Genomic DNA, 27,677 nt, shown 5'->3' with positions numbered 1-27,677 from the left:
TGTACGTTGGATTCAGTAAAGTAAAGATAGTGTAAAACACCTTGACGATTGCGACCATCTATAAAGTAGGTATATAGATACGAGTAGATTATTTATTTGTCAATAAAAAAAATACAGAATTGCAGTACACCAATGCGCAGTAAAATTCAAATTATACAAAAAATAATAGATACACAAAAATGCATAAAAGACACACAAATGACATAAAAGATACAAATAAAAAACTAATTACGGATGTTTGCAAGTCTCTAATTAGTTACAAGTAGTTCCCAATCCGCACTGGGCCCGCGTGGGAACTATGGCCCAAGCCCTCTGGTTCTGAGAGGAGGCCTGTGCCCAGCAGTGGGACGTATATAGGCTGGGATGATGATGATGTTGAAGTTAATAAAAACTTAAAACACAGAAGGTGTTACAGATATTTCTCGCATAGCATAGCTCATTGATAGCATATCATAGCATATCAAATACTTGTTTATCATAGAGTAGTAACTTTATGTTACTCCATGTTAAACAAAACCTAAAAAAACTAAGTCATACAATGTCGAAACATTCTTATAGTTCGATACAGAGCGAAAACCACTTTAATAATAAACGCTTATAGTCCAATTTGAAAGGTTAAAGAATGTGGTTTTACCCGTCCGATTTTCATTGAGACCGCTACACAAATTTACATTTGCGTGTGGATAAAAATTGCGTGAAGTATTTTTTTAGGAACGGCGCCTGAGCCGGCTGATTACATAAATTGGTAATATCTCGTATTTTACTGTGACGCATTAAGTCTATCTGTATGGCAGACGGAATTAATTAATCATCCGATTAATCATTAGTCATGCTGTAATGTGCTAAAAATCCCCCGGGAAAATCTATGTCTCCACGTATGGTAAGTTTTTTTTTTATAAAACGAGGGGGCAAACGAGCAGACGGGTCACCTGATGGAGAGCGATCACCGTCGCCCATGGACACCCGCAACACGAGGGGAATCACAGGTGCGTTGCCGACCCTTTAAGGAATTGGTAGGCTCGTTTTTTAAAGATCCCTAAGTATTTCCTTTGGTTATGTAATAATTATACACACACACAAACATCACGCCTATATTCTGTAATAATTATAGTATTCATATACAGTCAACGAATTTAATTCCTGGGCCACCATGGAACCTTATCATCCCACTAATATTATAAATGCGAAAGTTTGTAAGTCTGTTTGTTTATTTATTTGTTTGTTTGTTACTTCATTACGTCTAAACTATTGAACCGATTTAGATGAAATTCGATATACAGATAGTTTGAGTCCCGGGGAAGGACTTAGGATAGTTTTTATCCCGGAAAATTGCATATAATATATCATGGGGAGTGTTCAGATGAATTATTCAGATTGTTGCCTGCAGCTAGGTTTCACTGCCTTACTTCGCGCAGGCGTCATACATTTCATCCTCACCACCTTGATGATTGGCAATCTAGCACCGTCCGCTTTAAGCGACTTTTTCTACGACGACTAAAGTATGGAACCAGCTTCCTGGGACAGTGTTTTAAAAAAATGAGCCTATCAGTCTCTCAAAGGGCCGGCAACGCACCTGTAATACCCCTCGTGTTGGCAGGTGTCCATGGGCGGCGGTGGTTGCTTCCCATCAGGTGACCCGCATGCTTGTTTGCCCCTTCTTATATAAAATGAAATAAAAAATTGCATAGTTCCCGCGGGATGGCGATAGACGAGTTCGACGCGGACGGAGTCGCTGGCAACAGCTAGAGTACCTACGAGTAGTCGTAGTATATAATTTAAATGGGTCAATCAACTTTTTTACCGACACTTATCTGTCCGCGACATTTTTCAAACAATTGCAGATTTTTTAAGTAAACATGTTTTTTCTGTCTGTTTAATACATGGTGTACATTAATACATGCCATCCTACGTAAGTTTAAGCTATTAAACCGTGAAATATCTTGTTGGAAGTACGATTTTTTGGTAACGCCAGAGACAATTTTGGTAACGCAGGAGACGTCCAAAGTGTCGGTAAAATAGTTGATTGGCCCAAATTCTCTCTAACAATGTTTATCAAATGACTATAATGTCGTTCGGGCAAGGTTCTGTGGTGGCCTATGAAAATAGGAATCATCTTAGGGATCTAAGGGCCGGCAACGCACCTGTGATACCCCTCGTGTTACCGGTGTCCATGGGCGGCACCTGCATGCTCATTTGCCCGCTCGAATATAAAGTAAAGTAAAAAACTTTCGCGATTCAATTTAGGCTCTTATCAAAGTCACAAAAAATCTACCACCGTTTCGGAAAAACCTCTGTTGAACCCGGCTTGATCTACAATGATGTGACCTACAATGTCGAATCGAACCCGGGGCCTCAAGCTTCGTAGTCAGGTTCTCTAACCACTTAGCCATCCGATCGTCTTCGTTAGTTGGATATACTTCCTTGTGTTTCTAGTTATTAGTAGCCTTTGGCTTATCCACGTTAATGAGGAAATCTCAAATCTTTATAAATACGGCTTCCTTCATGTTATCCTTTAGATCTGGCATTTCCAAAAATAATCAACTTTTTTGTCAAATTGAAAAAAAGATTAAGAACAATTTTTTTCATGCATATTATAGCTTCACAGACACTTTTAATATCTAAATTGTAAAATAAATAAACTTGACAAGTGACATATTGACGTGAAACATAAGACAGACATCAAAAAAATCAACATTTTTAACTTTCTTTGACGATCGTTTATCCACCATTACCTCTCATATTTCGTTTTCTAGAATTTTTTTACCGTACAACGGCAAAACCTACTAGACACTGGCAAAATTGACCTCCTATGGACAGAGCCATATTTTTCTAAATAACCAACCAACCAACTTTCTTTGACAAACTACACATATTTCAAAAGACACACACATGATTTAAAAACAGGCCAAGAGCGTGTCGGACACGCCCAAAATAGGGTTCCGTAGCCATTACGAAAAAAATAAGTAATATTTTTCTAAGGATTTCGTATTTTATACGGAATCTTCCAAGTTTAGTTATATTTTTATACCTTAGGCTGCTATTTAAGAGTAAAACTACTAATAATTCTGAAGCAAACTTAGCCGTTGTAGTTTTCCTTGAAAGTTTGATATACTTACTACCATCCTGAATTTTTTCAAATTTTTCTACTTACCGGTTTAGATTTTAGCGGGGGGGGGCGCTCGATTTAAATGAAAATTTGCACTAAAGTTGAATATTTCGCAAAAAAGTCAATGAATCGAAAAAACGTCTTAGCAAACCCCTAATGGTTTTAAAAGACCTATCCAACGATATCCCACACCATAGGGATGGACGAGAAAAAAAAATCACCCCCACTTTGCGTCTATCGGAGGTACCCTAAAAAAAAAAAATTATGATTTTTTTTATTGACCATTTTGTCGGCATAGTTACATTATATCCGTGCAAAATTGTCTATTGATAGTCCCTGAGCAAAGCCGCGGACGGACAGACAGACAGACAGACAGACATGGCGAAATTATAAGGGTTCCGTTTTTGCCATTTTGGCTCCGGAGCCCTAAAAACGGATTAGTTATGGATTTTGAAAAAACATCATAACCTAACGACCTTTACGCTGTTTTAAATACTGCTAATAATTAAATTTTCACAGCTCTCCTTCAGAAAAGTAACTTTTCCTCCCTGACGAGAGGGAGCAAAGTGCAACTTTTCTTTTCAAGGCTTTTCTTAGTGTTTTATTGCAAATGCCATTTTTTGAAGTTGATAATTGTAAAGCCACGCCATTTTCTATGCTGATTGTTCTTTAATAATATTTAGATTTATTTTTTCAAATTTCTTAATGCTCGGTGTGAAAAGTTGTATGAGCCACTCGGGAGCAAAATTACTTTCATCTTGGGCTTAACACTTGAATCCCTCATTACGCTCAGGATTCTGTTGCAGAATCCTTCGCTACGTTCTGGATTCAATGTACGCCCTCGCCGTAAATACACCATTTTGCTCCCTTGTGACACAAATAACTATATCTTAACTCTTGATTATCATTTAAACAATAAGAGTTAGACCACTAGTGTCTTAGAGATATTAACTTCATTTGACCTGTCGATTGTCCCTTTAAATTAAAGTTAACGGAAATCAAAATTAGCACAGTGTATATGTTTTACTGGTGTCCATTTCCTGTATTTGCTGTCTTATGCAGTAATTAAAAGCATAAAGTAAAGGATAAAATGCAAGGAAAATAAATAAAATGACATTGCAAAATAATCATCATTAGTTAATTAAATATGTTATCGTAGGTAAAGAAAAAATTGTATTGTAAATTGTACGTATAAGTAAATAAATTCATAATATAACATTTCCTGTACTGTTTAATTTGTTTTATTAAATAAATATTTATTTTTTCTATTAATTTAAAATAAACTTAAATCATTTTTGTTTTTTTTTTCTCTTTAGCTATTGTGAAATTCTAAAATCGATTTAAACTAATAATAAAAATGCCAAAGGTTTTGTAGTATTTTTCTGTCTATTTATTTCATTGTCTACGTTTCACTCCTAAATCGCTGGACCGATTTTGGTACAATTTAACAATTTAGTAATTTGTTTTAGTTTCAGGTTTTTTTTTATTTAATATAAGTATTTTAAGTTTAGGATAGTTTTATGTGAATAGTTTAATTTATTTTTGTTCCAGTGTATTATTTTTAATTATTATTATACATTGTATCTCTACATAAAAAAATACGATATTTTTTTTTATTAAATAATTATTAGTATTAATTATATACAGACGGAGTCGCCAGCAACAACTAGTATTTTTATAATTATACGCCAGATTAAAAATGTGCTAAGTGCAAAAAACGGGTTTTACCTAGTACTATTACTTAATCTGTGGTTTTATATACTTTCTCGGGTGTTTATACGCGGGGTTTTTCAAATTCGTCGGATATGCGGGTTTGGCATTCGCTCTGGGTAAACCCTTCGCGGCCTTCGCCAATGCAGATGTCAATTACACGCAATGATAGTTTTGCTGCTGTTTTGTTTTTTTTTTTAATTGATACTTAAGACAGTTTGTTGACCTTGCAGCTAGGTGTGAAAAAGTAAAAAACGGCCAAGTGCGTTTGGATGCGCAAACGAAGGGTTTATGCAGAAACAAAGGCAATACGTTATTGTAGAAAATAAGAATACAATAAAAACAGAGTATTGTATACCTATATGCTATGTTTCTGTTTAATTTCATCGCAGTTGAAGTGTAAAACTTAATAAACCTATTTGACACTTGACGTAACTGTCCTCGCCTGCAACTCGGATAGATATAATACTCAGTCTCAAATAAAACGGTGGCTTCTGTGCACCTGTTGTGCAATTATCAATCACTTTGTTAACATTTTGCTCCATCTTATAGACAATAGTACGGATCCCATCGGTGTTGAAGACAGACTCGCACTTGACTGGTTTTTCCATTCGGCCTAAGCAAAACCTTGTCCCATAAAACGAACTGATAATAATTTAAATGTTATGACGTCGTTTTTAAGAGGAAACTCATTTTCAGTAAGAGAAAAAAGAAACGATAGGGTTGTCACTTAGTTGTGATGTTAAATTTATTTATTTTTTCATGTGTTTTACAATCTCTAAATAAATCCAATAATCATTTATGTATATCGTTTAAACAAATTATTGTTTAAGATGACGAGTAGTCATAGTGACTTTTTATTTTTTGACACTAATAATGTTATTAGTGACTACCGACTGACCTCCGACAAGCTTGTTAAATCCTTAGCATGTTTTATTAATTCCGTAAACTATCTACACCGACAATAGAGAAGCAAAGTAGTCTATCATTTCTACATCAAAATATGAATCGCTTCACTGGCAAAATATTAGATTTAGAATAACTCAGAAAAGTTAAACTTAGATGTTATTTGCTTAACAGAAACCTGGCTAAAAAAAGATTCAATGCAATTTAATGTAAATAATTATGCAATAGCCAACGCCTTCTGCAGAGAATCTGCAACAGGTGGCGGGTCTCTCATATAAGTGAAAAATGGTTTAAAGTTCAAAGAACGCAAAGACCTGTCCAGCCATTCTGTTGAACATGTATACGAGATCGCTTCTGCGGAAACGGAACAGTATTTAATTTTATGTATATATAGACCACCAAACTAGAATATTCCTTTGTTTATATATACCTACTATGGAAAATGTTCTAAGGAAATCAGTAAAACGTAATAAAGCGCTGATGGTCTGCGGGGACTTTAATATCGATATTATATCACAATCTGTTGAAAAGACCCGCTTATTTCTGTTTTAAAATCCTTTAATTTAAATTTCTTATTTAATGAACCCACCAGAGACGTAACCACTTCGATTCAGTGGATTTCGGTCGGATCACAAGCTCAAACAGTGAAGTTACCTCGGGCTAGGGGCGGTGTTAATCAAACCATAGAAATTAGGCCGTTGAACAAACAAACATCGCGCAAAAAGTAAACAATTTAAAAGTAAATACTAAAAATCCAAACGAAAATTTCAAAATATTGTTAAATACTGTATGCGAGTAATACGATAAAACGTGTAATGAAAAACATATTAAAATAGGAAACAAACTGTCATTCAATGAATGGGCCACACCCGGAATACGTAGGAATAGGGACGTCTTATATGATATTTATGATAAGAAATCGTGTACCACTATGAACGTTTCCACCATTACGCCAGAGATTATTCAAAATTATATATTATAAAGCAACAACAGCTCATGTAATTAATAAAATTAAGTCCTAAAATGACAAAATTAAAACAGTGGAAAATTATAAATACTGAAACCGGTCGACGTAAGAACGCAGAGTGCTCTAAATCATTTAAGATTAAAAACGTATTAGAAAAGGACGCGGTTAAAGTAGCTTACGAGTTTAATACCTTCTCTAAAATCCCCATCGAAACGACAAAATGTCTCGCGTCTTCCTCAAAGTTAGCTGAATCGCTCTTAAAACAAAATGTATCTATTCCAAACATATGTAATTTTAAATTCGCGCATGTCTCCCTGTGACATCATTAAGACTTTTAGATTATTAAAAGTAAAAAAACGGAAAACTTGTGGGGCGTCTCAGTTAAGATTCCACATTCGATTTTAGATGTCGTTGCTCCAACTTTAGCTTTTATTTTTAATAGCTGTATAGATGACCTAACTTATATGGTAAGCCAAAAGTCGAGCATAGTTATGTTTGCTGACGACACGTCTTTACTGTTCAAGGTTAGTAGAATAGATACCGACTTCATTGAACCCAATAAAACCCTGTCCATGATATTCGCATGGTTTGCTGCCAATAATTTGTTACTAAATCCTGAGAAAACCAAATTTATTAAATTCTCGTTGATAAATTCATCGAACTCGAATTCAGTTTCTAATATAAAGTTAAATGATGTAACTTTTGAATTTCCAAAATCAAAAGTATTTTTAGGAATAACGCTCAATTCTAAACTACAGTGGGGAGGGGACCTCACGTCACATCAATCGCAGGTAGATTAAGCTCTGTTGCTTTTGCAATTTGGAAAATACGGCAGCTAACCGATGTGGCGACGGCACGGTTGGTGTATTTTGCTTACTTTAATAGCATTATTTCGTCCGGCCTTATTTTATGGGGATCTGCTGCAGACATTGAGTCATTTTTTATCTTACAAAAGAGAGCCATTAGAGCAATTTATAATTTGAAGACGAGTGAATCTTTAAGATCTTTTTTTAAGGAAACAGGTATCCTAACCCTGCCGTCGCTTTATGTTTTTGAAATAATCATGTATGTTAGGAAGAACATATGTGATTTTCCCACTAACGTCGATAAGCCAAAGGCTACTAGAAACACAGGGAAGCTTAAAGTTCCATCTTACAGACTGGCTACGGCTAATATGATGATGATGATGATGATCACTTTATTGCCCATAACCGGCATACCACATACACAAAACGTTAACCCAAACTATAAGTCGGTTAGGTAAGCTCATTTTTAACCGCCGACGCAAAAAAGGGGGTTATAAGTTTGACTGTCTGTCTAATAATTATCTGTCTATGGCATCGTAACTCCCAAACGGATGAACAGATTCCCTTAAAGTTAGCGGTAATCAATAGCATGGTGTGTACGGTGTTAAAAAATCCTGTACCATAATTTATACCCACATTAAGGCTACTGATTACTAAGGTAAACGACCGAGTGCTCGACACGCGAATATCCAATAGACGACACCCTGCTGTCATCTCTATTGCTAATGACATAAGGTTAAAGATGACAACTATTGGGACAGTGACGAACACACAGTGCGTTTACCTTAATCAGGATAACAGTCATTTGGGCACAAATTTGTGCCTCTTTAATACGAAAAAAGTAGAAAAATATATTAATTCGCAAAAATAAGTTTCTTATGGAAGTAGACTTTATCTCCATACAAAACATTTTATTTTTATTTTCGAATTTCAATGTTTTCCACTTGTATCGTATTAGTAATTAGTGGCATTAATGTGGCTTCATATCGTACAGGTTTTTTTGACACCATGCATAAAAAAATATAAGCAATAAAATCCAAAATATTTTATTTTGGATTCTATAGTGACAACCCTAGTGACGTCACAACACGATACGGGCAGGACTGCCCCGTACAAACCAATTAATTGAAACCATGCTCAAAATAACTAAATACGCCATTACAAATGAAACCTTGACTTCGCCCAATAAAGTCGAAATTAAAATTGTTTTTTTATAGACTTATGACTTATTATCCTTGAGCGATGACGTAACGGTATTTGCGGCGCGTGCGGCGGCCAAGGTCGACGTCTCAATTTAATTTTAAGCTTTATTCCATTGTCATTCGATTGTTTTTTGTGTGATTTTATTTGACATAATTCTGGCCTCGTGTATAGCTGCTGCGGTGGGCTGGAGCGCTGCTGCAGGCGCAAACTAGCAGCTGCCTACCCTGGAACTGACTCACTGCACGCCAGTGAGTGAAAGGTCTGCGAAAATATGGCTTTTCTGTCCTAATTAATAGGACAATTTCACCAGTGTCAAGGTAAACTCTCTTTGAGAGGCACGTTGTACGGTGATTGTAGTTTTTGCAACTTGATAGTAAGATTCCAGAAACCACGTGGAGACAACTTGCGCATTAAAAAATGTTAGACACGAGAGCAATATAGAATTTTGGGATCACTGTTCACTCGCCGCATAAAACACTATCAAAATTATACTTCAACTAGCCAAAGAAACAGAAATAGCAAAACTAGATATTGTCTACATCCGCCATCTTCGAATACTACAAATCGACCCTGCGAACGCTTTATCTTCCGGTCCATGATGGCCACTCGAGGACTTTGTTCTTCGAGCGATGTGGCCTACCCATCACCACTTTAACTTGCATATTCTTCGAGCTGTGTCGGTGACTAGTTCTCCGATGAATTTCCGTATTCCAGATTCTACCGCGCAAAGAAACTTATACGCGTATGCGCTTGACGCATAGAAAAATAACATCACGAAGCGATATATTGATCTGATATAACTCTGCACGCATCCTAATTCAATAAATAATTTAAGACGACTTGCATTCTAGGCGACCTGTGACTTAGACCAAATGCATTTAAGACAAATTGATTATACGTACGTATACGGTAGACAAAATCATTTTGTGAATTTTTTTCATGGACAGATTGCGTATTGAACTTTCTGCGAATTTAACCAGTGTGTGTTGTCAGTGAGACGAGGTAGGTACCATCAGCAAAATAAGTGGTCTATCAATTTTTAAACAAGTTCCTATCAAACGAATATGTCGCTAAAGTCGAACTTTCAAGTTGACAGACACGTCTATTGGCATTATTGTTTTATGACATGCAAACGATTATCAACTTTAGGGTGGTAGACCACATATTTGGCTGATGGTACCTGCACCTTAAAGGCCTCATAAAGCATCTGATTCTCCGGATGTGATGTCACAAGAATGCAATAAGGTTGTATCGTGCAACAAGCCGCAATGACGCATGGTCTAGCCACGTATAAAGGACACAGGAGCGGCAAGTCTATATTAGGCAATACATATGTTTAGGGACCCGTATTATAAAAAACCGGCCAAGAGCGAGTCGGACTGGCGATCCAAAGGTTCCGTACAAATTTGCAGGTTGTGTCAAAATATACCTATGAGTTATAAAAAAGCCGTAATTATAAAATCCAGTGTTCACAGAGTCCAGCTTTTAAGCAAAATATACGCCGGTATTTCACATTAGTTTGTTGGGACCCCTTACTTTTTTTTCATTATTCTTTGAATATACTACTATAATAAAATTCACATTAGGTACGTATAAATTTTGGCAGTCCGACTATTATGGTTCTTGACATGTAACCCTATACAAACAGACAGACATATGGAGACTAGGACAGTGTGGCGACATTAATATGGTGCCATTTGACACTTCGGGTACGGAACCCTGAAAACGACAACAATCTTTTTTTATAACATATTCTTATATTTATATTATAAAAAAAATTTATTCTTTAATCTATTCACAAAAATCGATTTTATATCTATTTAAACGTTTTAAAAAATCTATTTTCGCAATCGGTGGTCTATTGTTTAACATTGTGACTAAAGATGGGCGACAGTGACTCATTTCTCAGACATTCTTAGTAGTTATTTGAATAACCATTTAATGCTATTAACTTTTAAGTGTTTCTAGTGGGATTGTGAATCAACTCTGAAAACTCCATGATTCATCTGTTTCAGGTTACAGTTAAGAAACAACCTACTGTAGTCTGTAATAGTGCCGCAGTGCCTGATGACTCTCTAGTCAATACTCTTCTATAATCAGTATAAAAGAAATAAAGGTTCTTTATCATATCGTCTAATGATTGTTTGTCCTAATGTAATGTTTGTTCTATTTTCGATTGACCTAATTGTTAATTATACAACCAAAGACTTTTCAGGAAATTTATAAAATAATTCTAACCTAACCTGTTCCATTTTAAGTAACCAATTCATGAAATATTTTCTGTTTCAGGTGTTAGGACAATCTATCATTAGGACAAACATTACTTTAGGACAAACGACATTAGGCGATACGACGGGCTTCCAGAAATGAATGAATAAATAAGTGAAATGAATGAATGAATAAGTTAAATGAATGAATGAATAAGTGAAATGAATGAATGACTGAATGAATGAATAAGTGAGTGAATGAACGAAAAGTGAATGAATTAATAATTCGATGGCATCTTTAAGAAAAAGAGGGAACTATCCTTTTTCTAGTAGTTGCAACAGCTCTCTATAGATATCCGAAGTTTACATGTCATTGATTTGACGTAAACTAATTAAGTCCATAAAGGTGCAGTATTTATTTGATATAAAACGTCACTTAATAAATAAGATGATTGATGGACGGTCGCCAGTGTTCGGAAATCGTCGTGAACAGCCAATTGTCTTTTTCCCAAGACCCATGTGCAATCTTTATGCCAGGTACTGTAATTACCAATAAGTCAGACGGTTGCGCCACGCACTCACCCTTGAAAAATATCTTCCGGAAAGATCGAAACTAGTCGGACCGTTCCTTTATAATTATAATCGTAAATTTGGAACCGTTTTATCTTTCTAAATAGTTTTATAAATCACGTGTCCCGAGATCTTAAGTAAAATTAATGATATTCTTGAAATGAAAAATGATTTGTTTCTTGTATGGGGGGAAAGATTATTTGTTGTTACAGCGGCAATAAAATACATTATTATGTGCAAATGCCAGCTGTCTATCTATTAAGGTTCTTGAATATAGCCCTGTGCTGTGACAGACGATCACATGCGATAGTAATAGGGTGGTGTTTGTTATCCTTCGTGAACGGAACCCTAAAAAGTCATACAACATAACATCATCATTATCTCGGTCTTATTTATGTATATGTCGGCAGCCGATCGTAAAATCCGCCAGATCACGAAATTCCTAGGCATATCGTGAAATGGCGCCATTTCATGAATTTGCTAAGGGACATCCGCCATATCGTTAAAAACTGACCGTTTAACGATTTGCCTAGTGACGTTTAGGCAGATCATGAAATTTCTAAGCATATCATGAAACGCCGCCATTTCCTGATTTGGCCAGTTAAGGCACATCATGAAATTCCTAGACATATCATGAAACGCCGCCATATCAGGTCTGGCAATTCGCCGGCCGCTAGCGCGGCACGCTCGCTTCGCTCGCTCGGCTCGTGCGTTGTGGTCACAATTCATACCCCTCGGTTTGCTCGTCGTACCTACATTTTTTTTTCGGCATGTCAAAGTCAAAGTCAAAATATCTTTATTCAATTTAGGCTTTAACAAGCTCTTATGAAATGTCAAAAAAAATCTACCACCGGTTCGGAAAAACCTCTGTTGAGAAGAATCCGGCAAGAAACTCAATGGCAAGAAACGCAATGACTGAAATGGCGCCATTTCATGATATGCCTAGGAATTTCGTGATCTGGCGGATTTTACGGTTGGCCGCCAACATATATACCTACGTCCTACTGCAGGGAATAGGCTTCCTCCCAGAATAAGAGGGCTAGGTAAATACACAGGTATTCCAGTATAGTCATCATCTCAACTCGACCTATACCTATAGGTTCCACTGAAGATCACAGGTCTTCTCACAGATTTTTTTATACATTACTAGCTGTTGCCCGCGACTCCATCTGCGAAGAAGTTTCCCCTGGGAAATATTCAATTTTCCGGGACAAAACTATCCCGTCCTTCCAAAGATCTCGAACTTCATATCAAATTTCATCATTATCGGTTGCGTTATTTAAGCGTGAAAGCGTAAGAAACAAACAAAATCACATTCGTGTGATGAGTTAGGAATTTCGAGAAGGAAATTTATTCAAAACGATTTTCATTCAGGACAGTTTCAAGTCGATGCCATTAACCGTTGAAGAGTTCACTCCTGCGAAGACGCTGGCTGGCTGGACTACCAGAATTTCTCAACCAGATTATAGTGTCATCAAACTTACATAAAGTATATGTATATGCCATATTTCAGTTCAATTCATACCGGAAAGAGGTCGAGAAATGGTTTGCAAATTTTGAAACCATAGGTACTTACAAACTTACGCACGAATGTTACAAGTTGTATCCAAGCTTTTTAAAATAATATTGTAAAGGATTTGATCCCTTGCAAACAATCTAGGCTAAGTTAAAACATACAAAACTACTTTAGTGATATTGCATTTGTAAAAACTGTTCTGCGTCAGGTGTTTTGTACTTAGATTTCTACCCTATAGGAAATAACAAGAAAATATTGAACCGTTCTTAATCAAACAACGCAACCTGCCAAACAAACTCCGTCAAAATCTATAGACCCTTAAAAAAAACAAAAATCGAATCACAATAACCTGCAAAAAAACAGTAAACTTAAAACTATGGGGATCGCATTCCTTCAGTTTCCAATCAAAATCGAACTTTGCGAACGAATCACAGTTGTCAACTTCGAAATTAGAACATGGCGGTAGCCGGTCCGATTTCTTTATTTATCGTCACAATGCTAAGGCAGGGCACGCACGTCATAGCCGTGTCCGGTTCTACGATAAATAAAATTTAACAGAATGAGGGAAAAAATCAATACCACACTAGTCACTCAGTATCCACTATCACCCCTCTAATTTACTGGCGGCGATAAAAACAATCGTAGTGTGCACTGCACACACACAGTTATGCCCATACAATATTCATGTGACATTTTATGAACGCACCCTTATATAATAGGGCATCAATAATTCTAGAATGCGATTGATTTAGGCTCAGTACTTACGGGTAAAGCAGACGTCAAAATTGCTGGTAGTTGAGCATCCTACGCGAGGGCAGCGACCCCGGCCGAGCAAGCGAACACACACGCCGCCATCTTTAAAGTTGAAACGTCAATTTTTCAAATTCCGAACCTCCAACTGTCAAACTTGGGAACTTGGAAACTTTAGCGAATTTTGTTTCCCTCTCGTTTTATGCAAAGTTTGTCGTACGTTGTAATTATCGCCTATCTATAAACACTTGGTTGTATAAAACGGTATAAAAATATTAAAATTATGAACCATGGAAAAACTTGTAAATGAAAACGAAATATAAATATATATTAATAATAATAAAAACGTTCTTGCCGCTCAGAGTTCGAGCGCCTACTGACTTAAAATTTTTGGGTATAAAAACATGCTACAATAGCCTCCCCGAGGAGGGAACAGCCTTGATACTTGCGGGAACTCCGTGTGCCCTTTCCGGGGTGCGCGCCGCCGAAACTCACCCCTAAACTAATACGATAAAGTTCACTTCGCATTGGCAAAGATTTAAATTTTCACTTGAATTCATGAGCCTCAATAACAATTCTACTTCTTCATTACGGGAATTGTTTTGAAAAATTCTATCGTATGTCAAAAAACACGGTCATATTTTAAGGGGTTTTCTTTTTTTTCGACGGTGTTGTTTAACAAAAAAAAACTGTCAAAAATTAGCTAAACATTGACTACATTGTTATGTAATACTACGTGCAGTAACTAAGTACGAGTATAAATGATTTTGCAAAAACAAGTGCATTTTCCAATTATAAAGAATCTATACCAGGAAGCAATAGGTAATCAGTATGTTATTTAAAGCCGTGTAATTACACATCTAGGCAACTATAATCTGCACAGAACTGTGTTTGGTATACAATTACATGTTACCATTATGCGTTTTATTACAACTAGCGGAAGACAAAATTAAATGTTAAGTTACACTTCTTTTATTATAATTTCCTTTCTAAAAATGATAACTTTGTGGTCCTGGGTGTAAATACTTAATAACATAACTTTCATGTGTGCCTAATAATTTTTATTTATCACACATCGATACGTTCCTTTTAGCCAGAAAAGTCGGCTAAATAATTACTATTAAAGCATTGTATATTTTGAAAAAAACTTTCAATGGCCGCCATGAAGTAATTAGATACCTTAATTTAAACAAAATAAAACATTTAAATTGTATAAGTACGTAAGCACAACACATTACTTATTATTTTATTTGAATGCTTAGTGTTGTATTGATTTTAAATAGTTCTATGATCTTGATTGTACTCTCGAACTGTAAAAACATCCTTACTTATCTGTAATATTGTTTTTCACATTAAGTAGTGACATTGTCATATTTATTATCATTACACAACCAACCGTTAACAATAAGATTTTAAACCCTCAAAACAAATATTCTAACAAAAAAATCTAAACCAGGAAATGTCCACCGATGACCAAGACCATTCCTTCGCGCTATACCCACGCGTGTGTGCGTGCGGGTGGTGGGGGGCGGGTGAAATTTTTCGTTTTTCGCCCACTTTTCCGTCCTGCTCTAGTTTTTCGTCTCCCTCATTTTTTCTTCGCCCGCTTTCTTCCTAGTGCCCCACCACATGTGTGCTGGGCGCAGTATAAGCGGGAAAAGCAGATAATACATTTCCGGTTTCAGCCGGTTTGAAATATAGATGTCGGCGGCCGATCGTAAAATCCGCCAGATCACGAAATTCCTAGGCATATCGTGAAACGCCGCCATTTCATGATATGCCTAAACGTTGGCCAGGCATATCACGATGTGCCTGAGAAATAATACGGCAGATCGATTAGAGCAACGCATTCGACGATATTCCTAGCTCTATACCGGGCACATCGTAAAATAGTTTCTTTTTTGGCCACTGGTGGCGCTGTGTATGCAATGGCGGCCGTGACCAGCTGACCGGTCGTGTTTGTTTAGCGCGTGAAAAATGTCGGCGTCGCAACAAAATGATCCTTAAACCGAAACTAGTGATTGAATTCAAAATAGAAGTACATAGACATGGCATTTAGCTAGGGCCGTTACAGAGTCTGCATTTCAACTGCAACGCAACTGCAACCGTCATCCCCCATACTTTTCAATGAAGATTTCTCAGGTGAAATATCGTCATAGGCACTTCGTTTAATTATTTAGAAAAAGGGTAAACAGTCTTGACGAGTGTTTTTATTGAAAAACTCTTTAAAACAATTGTTTAATTGTTGTTTATGTCATTCCGTGAGTCACATACGGTTCTGACAGAATACCAGCGCTGCAGGCGTCTAACGTCTCAGCATAATGCTGAGTCAGCGGCCGTTTCACTTTTGCGGGGACACACAAAATCGTGTATTTTCATTTTTGTATTTCTTTTTTGTTTTATTTGTGTGTTGCTGTTTATTTTATTTTTTTGGTTTTGATTTTGTTGTATATGTGTGTCTTTGTGAATGTGAATAAATGTATTATTTCTTTCTTTCTTTTTATTAAATATGAAACCAAAAGATTTTAAATGAACATATATAATGTCCTTGATAATTCTTACATAGCTGTTGTGACTTATTTTTAAAGTGTTTTTCAATAACACGTCAAGATCACTTTTGCTTAGCATCGCAATATCATCCGTTTGACGTTAGTTACAGTCTTGCTTGCGATTGGCTCATTTAGTTGTAAGCCAATCACAAACATGCCACAAATGTCAAACTTCTAAAAAAACTTCCGGTAGCTACGCCACTGTATCATCATTATATTTAAGAGCCTAGTTCTTGTCAGTGCAGTAATCGCCATTCTGTACGCCTCTCTGCCAGTGCTTTGAGCTCCTGATACGAGCTTACATTGTCCTTGACCTTCTCTTTGACATGACCATAAACGCACGTCTCGGTCTTCCCCTCCCTCTCCTGCCCTCTATCGTATCTATTTAACGTATTTGCAATTTTATTTTATTTGTAGATTTCATTTTAATGTAATATGTGCTTTTAACAGTTGTATCATCTTGGGTTGTTGCATATACTACGCGCTGCGTGCGGCGGCGCCCGCCCTCGCTCCTCCGCGGCGCCTCAGCGATATACAGCGTGTTCACAAAACTTAGTGCTCTTAATTATGTTCCGTTCACTACGACGGTGGATGAGGTTAGTTTGTCTACAATGTAATAATTTTAGAAAAAAAAAACTTCAAAAAACATAGTTGGATGTTTTTTTTTTTCAAATTTACTGAAATGCGACCAAATGAAGAGTGAAAAAGAGAAAGAAAGATTTGAAATACACATATAACGCTAACAATTTTTGTTCTTTTCCACTCTTGAGAGTCAAAGCCTGCCAAGCACCAGCAGATGTCCCTGAACTCCGATTTTTTGCCGTAGGGTGACGTTTTCCTGTGATGTGACTAGGGTTGCCATACGCCAGGATTTGTTCGGGCATGTCCGGATTTTTAGAAATGACCTCAGAGAAAGAAAATTGGTGCCGGGGAGGGGGCTGCGGAGTCGGGCGAACGGAAAGGCAAGCGTAGATCCACGATACAGTACACCGCGGACCGCAGTGCCGCGCCGGCACCATCTTCAACCTACATCAAAGGGCCATCCATAAAGTACTGTTTGTCCATTTTAGTCACTGTCACTCCCCCCCTCCCCCCCTCCCCCACTAAAAGTGTGACAAGAAATGTCAGGACTTTTAGGCTGATGTCAGGATTTCTGCCAGGACTTTTAAATTTTTCATATGGCAACCCTAGACGTGACGGGCTAGTTGGCGCTAGTATAGTAATCGCTTGTCAACTTTGACGTTTGTATCACGTGTGTGATAGACACAAGCAATCACAAGCTAGACTGTAATGTCAAACGGACCTCAGGATACTAACGCCATCTAGCGATATTTTACCTGTCAGAAAACCCTCAGTAGTCAGTCAGTTTCAAGACATGGTGCCCTCCATGGCGTATCCATCACCGGCGAAGCCTTCTTCTACCTAGATTAGTATGATTATTTTCATCACACTTGCTCGTAAACAGTGTCGAAACATGCAGGCTACCTTGGTTGCAACCCTCCAAATAAAACCCTCGACCTTAATGTGCTTGTCATGAATCCCGTGGTCGGTAAATGAGTCATTGCGCGTACACATTTTCTTGTCATGAAGCCCAAGGACGGTAAATGAGTCCGGCCCGTGCTGATGGCCCTGCGCATGGCGTAGCAGCAGGACCACATGCACACGCGGCTCAGGCACATGCTGAGGGAGGGGGAGGGCGACGCTGCCAAGAGCGCAGCCTAAGGTATCGCCAATATTTGGAACAATTATATTTTTTCTTTTAGAAATATAAAATTTTACTCGCAAATGTGATGAAAAACATTGTATGTCGCACGGGCGGTACTAGAATTATGAACATCGACTCATTAAAGCCCTCAGTCTTCGACTTCGGGCTTTTAATAGACTCTCGTTCGTAATTCCTTATTTACCGCCCTTAAGACACAATGTACTATTATTAAAATGAGATCCATCGGTCAATCATGAACACGTCAAAAAAGGCTTAGGATACTATACCTAGGGCATTCCACGAAAAGGCGTGATTTGTCCAAATTAGACATTAATGACATTGTAATAAGAACCACGGCACGCATCGTCGTGAATGACTCTACCTATAGGAATATAGCATTATCCCAAAACAAATTTGATGTAATGCCTTTATAGGACTGTCCAAAATTGTCAAGGGATAAAAAAAACCCTAGACACAATACTCGTAGTGTCTACTCTTGAGTCTGATATCCTTTCAATCATTCAAAGGTTAACTGGAAGAGATCCCTTTAAGGGATACGTTTGCCTTTTTACATCTTATTATCCTGTTCTGTTAATTTCGTGTGTTTTTATGTACAATAAAGAGTTTTGATAATTGTATGTCGCATCGAGGTATGCCCGACATATTTCGAACTAGTTCTTGGTTCTTACGAAGGTTTTTAAGACACTTCCAAAGGGACGCTACGATTTTTCTTCACAAATCATAAAGCATGAAGAAAATACATTAGGAACTCCAAGGCCACGCACCCTGTACCTCCGTCAGAACTAGGAAACGAGGGGGTAAGTACACACGCCACCCCGGGGGGAGTACATGGCAAATACGCGAAAGCAATAGGACTTTTAAAAATTCTCCAGAAATATGATTTATGTGTTGACGGCAAGAACGCCTCCTTTTCTCTCGCTCAAGGACGGCCCCTGATTCGATTTTTAAAGCCCGGGCCTTCGCTTTTTTTTAACACACGCTTGTTTGTTGAAATTTGAATTTCATTTTAAACCTCCCCGGTACCCGCACTTCGGCGGGCGCTGGGAGACTGTCGTTAAGAACTTTAAATGCTTTCCGTTATTGGAGTTCAGGGTACAAGACGATAGTTTGGAAGACTGGTGGCAGAGGGAATCTGTCACTGTGTTTGTATATACTAGCTTTATCCCTTGGCTTCATTCAGCTAGCTCTCTATTCCGTGGGATTTTCAAAAAAACCCTTAGTGCACCACAATCACCTTAAAGCTTGCCAAATTTCAAGTCTCTTACTCCAATACAATACAATAACTCTTTACTGAGCACCAACTATTAGGGGCCAAAATAGGTGGCCTTATTGCTCCAGAGCGATCTCTTCCAATGGTTTGCTCCAAAAACCGTCGTCACTTGTGCAACTGCGAATCCTGAAGTTCTTTTGCACCGTTACCCTTATCTGTAAACAGGACACAATGGAGCGGTTGGTTCATGGTAGTTGAAGGCAAGAGACCACGTGGTCGTTTTATTAACAAAATATCAAATTAGCAGTAACTGATTGTAATAAAACGCTAAATTTTATTGTTTATTTGACAATAATTATAATAGGCATATCCACCTAGAAAGATATTAGATGGAGGAGGGGGGGGAATGAGCAGGTGGATCACCTAATGGAAGGAATACTCGTCGCCTATAGACACCCATAACATAAATTGAGTTACGGATGCGTTGCCGGCCCCAAATCTTGAATCATCATGATCATCATCAGCCAGAAGACGTCCACTGCTGAACAAAGACCTTCCCCTGAGAACGCCACAATGAAAGACAACTAGCCATTGCATCCACCGGTTTCTCGCAACTCTCACGTTGTCGTTAGTCCACCTGGTGAGAGGCCTGCCAACGGTTCGTCTCCCAATATTGAATGCCGGCTCATGAATCACATTGTAAATTTACCTCAAGATTTATATTGAAGGAAAACCTAACCTGCATAAACCTCAGCACTGAGCAATTCAATGGTGCATTTACTCGTATAACAAGTGTCTCACTAGATGGCGCACTGTTGCGTGAGGTTTTTAAGTATGGCTTTCAAAGTCTGTTATTACGGGCGTGAAAACAAAGTTTAGATTAAAATCATATTTAATACACCTTAAACCGTACCATAAAAATAACGTGCATGCCACAGTGTTCCATAGTCCCCGTTTTGTTCGGAAAAAAGGGAGGACAAAAGTTTCCGAAAGACAAAACTGTCTCAAAACACAGACATCCATTGTCCCGGAACGCATATTTGCCATAATTAATTTCAAATATTGCAAAATATTCACAAAACTATTCTAATTATAAATAAACCCGCGTAGCTCACCCAAAAACTATGAGATTTGACATTTCGGAGACCTCACGCTAGTAGGCCTCTAGTGGCGAATTCATACGCGATAGCCCTCATTCGCACTGCGCTAGCGTGGCAACTACAAGCCTAGGCCTCCCATTCTCATTCTAGAAGACCTATGCCCAGCTGTAGGATGTATATAAGCCGAGATACAATACCATCTTTGCCATAAGAGCACACGGGGTCCGTGCCCAGGGTCCTCTAGCTCAGGAGAGGCCCCAGCTCAGGAGGGGCCCCAGCTCAGAGGCTCCCGAAAGGCCAATATCTTCACTTTTTTCTATATTAATCTAAGAAATATAAAAAGATATTTTGTTCAAAAGAAATCCCGTAGGTATTTAAATCATACTTACTATATAATTTGATGTGTGTATTAAATAAAATAGCACATTCATAGCAGAAAAAATGTTACTTTCTAAAAGGGTCCCAAGCCCTTGTGTGCTCCAGGGCCCCGCATGGCCTAAGACCATACCTAAGACGGCTCTGCCGAGATGATAATATCGGTATCTAATCAAAAAAATAACGACCTCAAACTAAAGCCATCAATATAAGGTTAAAAATATCCCATAGAAATGTGCCACTAACAAATACGTTGGATGTGCTGCTGGTATCCACCGTATCGGGTTGCCAATGACGTCATATACTTGTAGCCTTTGTCACTTCTATTTAATGTGGGATGGCCAAGGATGACTGGCCTGCGCAATAAAATACCTCAAGTTGAAATACGAAGTATACAACATCTGAATTTGCCACCTGCTATAAACTATTATAAAAATATAGTTATGCGATCAAAGCTGAGTGTAGAAAAAATAAATCAGTTGAGAATTGAATTTACCGCAAAACGAGGCTACTTTGCCCCTCACTGGGTAACTGTGCTCCAGTTCTGTATTTTGTTTAAATGTCTTGCAGGTCGAAGTGCCGGTACCCCATACACTTCCCAATAAAGTGACAACACTGAACTTCAATTTTTGCTTCGATATTTTCTTTTCTTGTCCTGTCAGGTTCCGTACAGTGATAATACAGAGTGCAATGATAATGATGGGGTAAAAATACACCAAACGCCTCCTGGTATGAATTATGAATGAAATTATATTAAAGAGCATATTATTTACCCAAACATTGCTCCTAAATTAAAGTTTGAATATACAACATTATGGCGTAGTTTAAGCAAGCTAGCATGATAGTAGGGGTGATCTACTTTACATAAATACATATATGAACCGACCATTGCATAATATTTTTTTAAATAAAAAAAATATTACGAAATTTGGAGCAAAAATCGGTGCAAATAAATAAATAAATATCACTCCAATTGACCTAGTCCCAAAGTAAGCTTAGCAAAGCTTGTGTTATGGGTAGGTACTAAGCAACGGATAAATATAATTATATAGATAGATACATACTTAAATACATATTAAACACCCAAGACCCGAGAACAAACATTCGTATTTTTCATACAAATATCTGCCCCGACACGGGAAACGAACCCGGGACCTCAAGCTCTGGTTCTCTAACCACTAGGCCATCTGGTCGTCTCAAACAAAGTTTTGGTGCAAAGTAGCCTCGTTTTACGGTATAGTGTTTTTTTTTTTATTATGTATCTGTCTATGTTTAGTTGAAAAGAATCAGGCACGGATAGTGAATAGCATGCTTTACACTGCGTTGCCTTCTCAGTCTGCTAACAAAATATAGATCTAGCATTTACTAACAGCTGTACTAATCTGATGTGGATACGACGTACAAATCAAATTCCGAAATAAAGATTTAATTTATTTATTATTTCTTACCGTTTGTCTTATCCTTTCTATTGAATAGGATATGATATTTTAAAATCAAACAACGTTAATGATGCCTTTAAGACTAACAACTCTTTGTACTCTACCGTCCTGGGCCCGAACTTTTTTCAACAGACGTACTACTTACGACCTGGACGTGGTTCACCAGCTTTGTTATTTTGGATTTTATTTCAAATTTCTCAAAATTCTTTATTAAATGAACAATTTGTACTTCATAAAGTACATTCGGCCGTTATTCTTAGTGTTAATTTGGTCCTTTATAAAGTAAGCGAGAGCTCAGTATGCTAGGCTTTGTAACCACAAAATTAAGGTTGAACTAGAACAGTTGTATACAAGCTTACTTGTAATGACTGCAATAAAATATATCTAGGGCAGACAGGTCGCAATTTTAATACTAGATTTAAATAGCCTGTTTCGGCATATAAGCAATCCAGATAGATCAAATCATTCTTTATTAGACTCGGCTTTACCGCCTCGCAATGTAATGCAACTTGCACGATTTTTCTTGCAAGTCTAAACTCGGCTAAAATGTCGTCAGTCCACCTAACAGGAAGCCTGCCAACGCTTCGTATTTAATACTACTATCATTATAGCAGACAAAAACAAGAACAATATCCTTTAAAATTAAAATACCTATATCGAACCCATGTCCTATTAAACTGTGAACGGCCGCCCCCACAACCGATTGCAGAATAACATACCAGTGCCCTACATTCTCACCCTTTTTAAGAAAAAGCCCCAGGGGAGGGGTGTATGACTTTCCAATTTTAAATTATCTCCTTGGATATTGACATGGCTTCAAGTTTTACCATTTCTGCGCTACCCTCTATAAATAAATAAATAAATATCACGGGACAATTCAGACCAATTAACCTAGTCCCAAAGTAAGCTTAGCAAAGCTTGTGTTATGGGTACTAAGCAACGGAAAAATATAATTATATAGATAGATACATACTTAAATACATATTAAACACCCAAGACCCGAGAACAAACATTCGTATTTTTCATACAAATATGGAATCGAACCCGGGACCTCAAGCTTCGTAGTCAGGTTCTCTAACCACTAGGCCATCTGGTTGTTCGTCACTATATGTTGGTATTTGAAAACTCAGCGAAATTTCTTCAGTTTTTAGCTTTTATGGTATGGCCGAGCAAATTTCTTTGCCGCCTTAAAGTCAAAATCAATTATTTTTATTCAATTTAGGCCATAACAAGAATTTTATAAATGTCAAAAAAAATCTACCATCAGTTTGGAAAAACCTTAGGTTCGTACCTGGCTAGAAACTCAACAAGAATGTTATAGGTATGTTTGAAGATTCAATGTCTTGCGTTCTATTAACCCTTCTACTATCTAATTCTACTGTGGTAAATGTCCTAGTGTTGACATGTTAATGCCCAATAGACACCCTACTGTCACCTTGAAAGCGTAATAAAAAATAAAGTCTATATCACAGACAGGACAGGGGTGTTTGGAAATAATTCCGACCCGCATTGGCGATCCCTTACCTCGAATATGACAGTGTATAAAAATGTAATTGTGTTCAATACTTGTGACGTAAGTCACTAAATAACATTATATATCCGTTTTAAAAAAAAACCTTGTATGACCACACACTGTGTACATATATTTTGCCTAGGAGAGGTGCTCTGCTAACACTGGATACATTTGTACGGAACCCTCGGCGCACTGCACGAGTCCGTCTCACTTAGCCGGTTTACTCCTGAGGTACGGGACCCTAAAAACAAACTTAAGTTTCCTCACACGCCAGTTAGCTGCAAAGATTATACAAGTTAAACTTTGTATTTTAAAAATCAGCTTTAAGAAATATTAAATTTACAAACCTCCCTCAGGGGTGACCCGGTTATAAATGAGATTTCTTATTTTTTATTGCTACGCCTGTGAGGGGAGGTTTATTTTGATCGTTATACTTGTGTTTCTTTCACTCCCACGGCTTTATTTAGTGACAATTGTCAGATGTTTTGTTGCAAAAGGATGCCTGATCTCGAATCGCCATTTTGAAAAAATACGTACACTAAATAGGTACGAAAAATCCATAGAAAATCCCTGATCATCAGCAAAAAAAAAACTGTGTCTCTCACTCTCGTATCAAATAATATAAGCGTCAGCGGCAAGATACGAAGTTCTTTCTGTAACTTTTTTACGCTTAAATCGCTGAATTGATTAAGATGAAATTTGGTAGGGAGATAGTTTGCGATCTTAAAAGCCCTATAATCCCACGAGATTGGGATAAAATCTTAAAATCTCAACTGCTCGGTTTAGAGTCATGAATGGCACAGTTGTTTTTAGTGCAACGTCAATGAAGACCACGATATAATTTTTGAAAATGCCCTCGGGATTTAACGAAAGTCCCGGCATATCAATACAAAAGTTAAATCATTTATTCAATAATAAAGGCGCAATGGGCAGTTTGCGGAATACCATCGCTTTCGGAAAGGCCATCATTGACAAGAATACGCCGCAAGAAATTTGGCAGAAAGTCATTATTTTTTCAAAATAAAATAAGTATGTACAAATTAAATAGTTAAGAGCTACAGTATAAAATTAAATAAAAAAATATATGAGAAGAATAATAATACCTAATACAGGGATGTATGGGGTGTCTTAGTTACAAAACTAAAACGCTGACGACAGAACTCTGAAAACAATTCAACTTCTGGGTCTACTGATTCACACAGTGGCTCATCATCATCTTCAGCCAGAAGACGTCCACTGCTGAACAAAGGCCTCCCTTTTCGAACGCAACAATGAACGACCACTCGTCACTTGCATTCCCTGGTTTCCCGCAACTCTCACGAATGGTCAGAGTGGAATGAATTTAACATGGTGGCTAATCAATAGATAAAATAAATAAAATACTCTGTCCCACTGCTGAGCAAAGGCCTCCCCCCGATACTTCCGCTGCTCTCTGTCCCCTGCATACAAGGGCCAGTCCTTCAAGAAGTAGTCCAGTTCATCCCGCCATCGCCGTCTATAGGTTTACCACTTAACAGATCGCCTTCTAGAGTTGCTGGGCGTCTACATTCGGCATGCGGCAAACATGACCAGCCTAGTCCCTCTTCAGCTTAGACGCCACCACCAATCAATTGACGTACTTTTTATGAGCTGCTACTTCACTTGTTCGCACACTCAATCAACTAACTATTTATTTGTTTTAAAGCAACAAAAAATCTTATTTTGCAGTTAATCGAAAATTAATCTGGTTTTCAGGGCTAAAATAAAGCGTCTTTTTACTGGAGTCGAGTCTTCGAATTATTTTTTAATGGTGTCAAAATCCCTATTGAATCATGGAGCACAGGGCGGTGTTACGGATCCGTGCGCTCCATGGCTCGCTGGCAAACCCCGATTTTTTGACTTCTATTACATAAACATAATCCATATAAGTGACATTTAAATTTAAACCGAGGACACCGCCTCTCAGCACTAAGCAGTATTAGTAAGAAAACGTTGGCATAAGTTGATTTGGCGCATTACTAGGGCTTTATGCCGTTTGAGTTTAATGCTCGCTAATCCTGTCCTACCAATATTTTAAATAAAAAAAATGTATTCAGGTTGGTGGGGTGTTTGTTCATCATCCCATCATCCCAGCCTATATACGTCCCACTGCAGGGCACAGGCCTCCCCTCAGAATGAAAGGGCTTGGGCCATAGTTCCCACGCGGGCCCAGTGCGGATTGGGAACTGTTGGGATTGGGGTGCTTGTTACGTAATCATTATTTATTTATTTATTTATTCCAACAAAAATGCGCTGTAAAATTTAAATTATACAAAACAAAAATAAATAAAATAAGGACATTTAAAAAAAACTATGAATACCTAGTTAGGGATTTTTGAAGGTCGTCGTCGCTACCCTAAAACGACGGAACACCACACCCTCCGGCCAGAAGTCGGAACGCAGGAACATCTGCTGGTGCTTGGCAGGCACTTGGAGTCTAAATGAGCTGAAATTGTTAGCCCTTTGAGACTCGAGCGGGATGATGGACAGCTCTAGCTGGGCTCCTTGTAACCGGGCCTTTACTGCCTCGCGGACGTGCTCGAACACCTTCTGAGGCGTCGTCTTCTTGTCCAACCGAGACAGGTAGATGTCCACCCTCGGTACTTCAGCTTGAATACGGAACGGTCCCACGCTAATGCCAGCAAAACCAACCAACCAGCCAACCAACCAGCGTTACTGCACATAATGTGCGGCAACACATGCTGAGTGGAGACCCTTTTTGGTATCCTGCCGTGTCACCAAGTAACATAGTTTTAGTGCTAGTTCTAGTCTTAGATTTAGGTGGTACTTATGGAGCCAAAATAAACCTTTCTTTCTTTCTTTCTAATTGCGATTGCGCTTTAGACGGCGTTTCCGATTCATTACCGGAGTGAAGCCATCATCACGCAATAACATCAAAACGTGCGATTGGTTGGAAAATTTCTATATACCTATGTTTTCTGTACAGCTTACTATGTGTTGGTGTTCAATAATGCCACGTTAAAAACAATTGGCTTTTTCTTTACGCGGCAGAGACTTGGACAGTGCGCGAATTGGGAAGGAGTAATGTGGATGCTCTAGAGATGTGGTGCTGGAGAAGGATGCTTGGAATATCATGAACGGAGTTCCGCGCCAACGTATCCACGCAGCGTCTATCGACCATAGTACAGTCGCGCATACTGCAGTACTTTGGACATGACTCCAGGCGGGATGGCGACTCCATAGAGCGGCTAGTCGTGCAGGGAAAGGTGGAGGGAACCAGGTCGCGCGGCAGATCACCTATGCGCTGGATTAACCAAGTGAAGACCGCTGTAGGAAACGGCGTATCGACTGTGCCAGACAGTCTGCCAACAGAAGGGTATGGCGGGAGATCGTACGGAGAGCTGCGTCCGCATCTATACCACCGACGCGGACGCCTCAATGTGACCACGAGCGCTCTGCCAAGGGCGACATGACAAAGAAGGAGAATAACAATGGCTAATGCCGCGTAAGCTACAAAAAAAAATAGGAAGAGATTTAGCAGCTGTATACATAAACACAAATATATTTTTCACTTTTCATGCTCGTAAAGTTCGTGTTTATGCTGGATCTAGGCGACATAAAATTACTTTTTATGCTCTAGTGCATAAAGTAAAATCTTCGTCTAAGACTAAGGTACGAGTAATCAGGTGTCAAGTCAACAGCCACAAACAAAAAAGTTTGTATATATTTATTAATTATTTTTATTTTATGTAAAACTAAAAATCAATCAAGATAAATCGATAAAACTAAAAATTTATAATTATACAGCAATGCATGAAAAATAAAAGGTAAGTGAACAATTGTTTCCACTGTTGCTATTTAATTTCCTCTCAATCGAAGTAAAAGCAGAGTGTAAAACTCGAGCATTAGGTAAACCTATTTTAAAATGGCTCGTTTTATGCTCTTGTTGCACAATCTACTATTTTCATTACTCATGCTCGTGAAGTTCGTATGCTGGATCTAGGCGACATAAAAATATTTTCTATGCTCTAGTGCATAAAGTAAA

The 27,677-nt window shown here is 38.0% G+C and overlaps 1 protein-coding gene across 1 annotated transcript in view; it reads right to left on the bottom strand.

Annotated features, from left to right (window-relative positions):
• LOC141438690 (uncharacterized) overlaps positions 1 to 14,103 on the bottom strand; it is a 78,815-nt gene extending 64,712 nt beyond the window's left edge. The window contains exon 1 of the mRNA XM_074102595.1: positions 13,757 to 14,103. The gene's annotated coding sequence lies outside the window, so the exon portion shown is untranslated. The remainder of the gene's footprint in view (positions 1 to 13,756) is intronic.
• Between the last annotated feature and the right edge of the window lie 13,574 nt (positions 14,104 to 27,677).

This window comes from Choristoneura fumiferana, chromosome 19, assembly GCF_025370935.1.
Source record: "Choristoneura fumiferana chromosome 19, NRCan_CFum_1, whole genome shotgun sequence".
Lineage (NCBI taxonomy): Eukaryota > Metazoa > Arthropoda > Insecta > Lepidoptera > Tortricidae > Choristoneura > Choristoneura fumiferana.
This window is presented reverse-complemented; position numbering and strand designations above follow the sequence as displayed.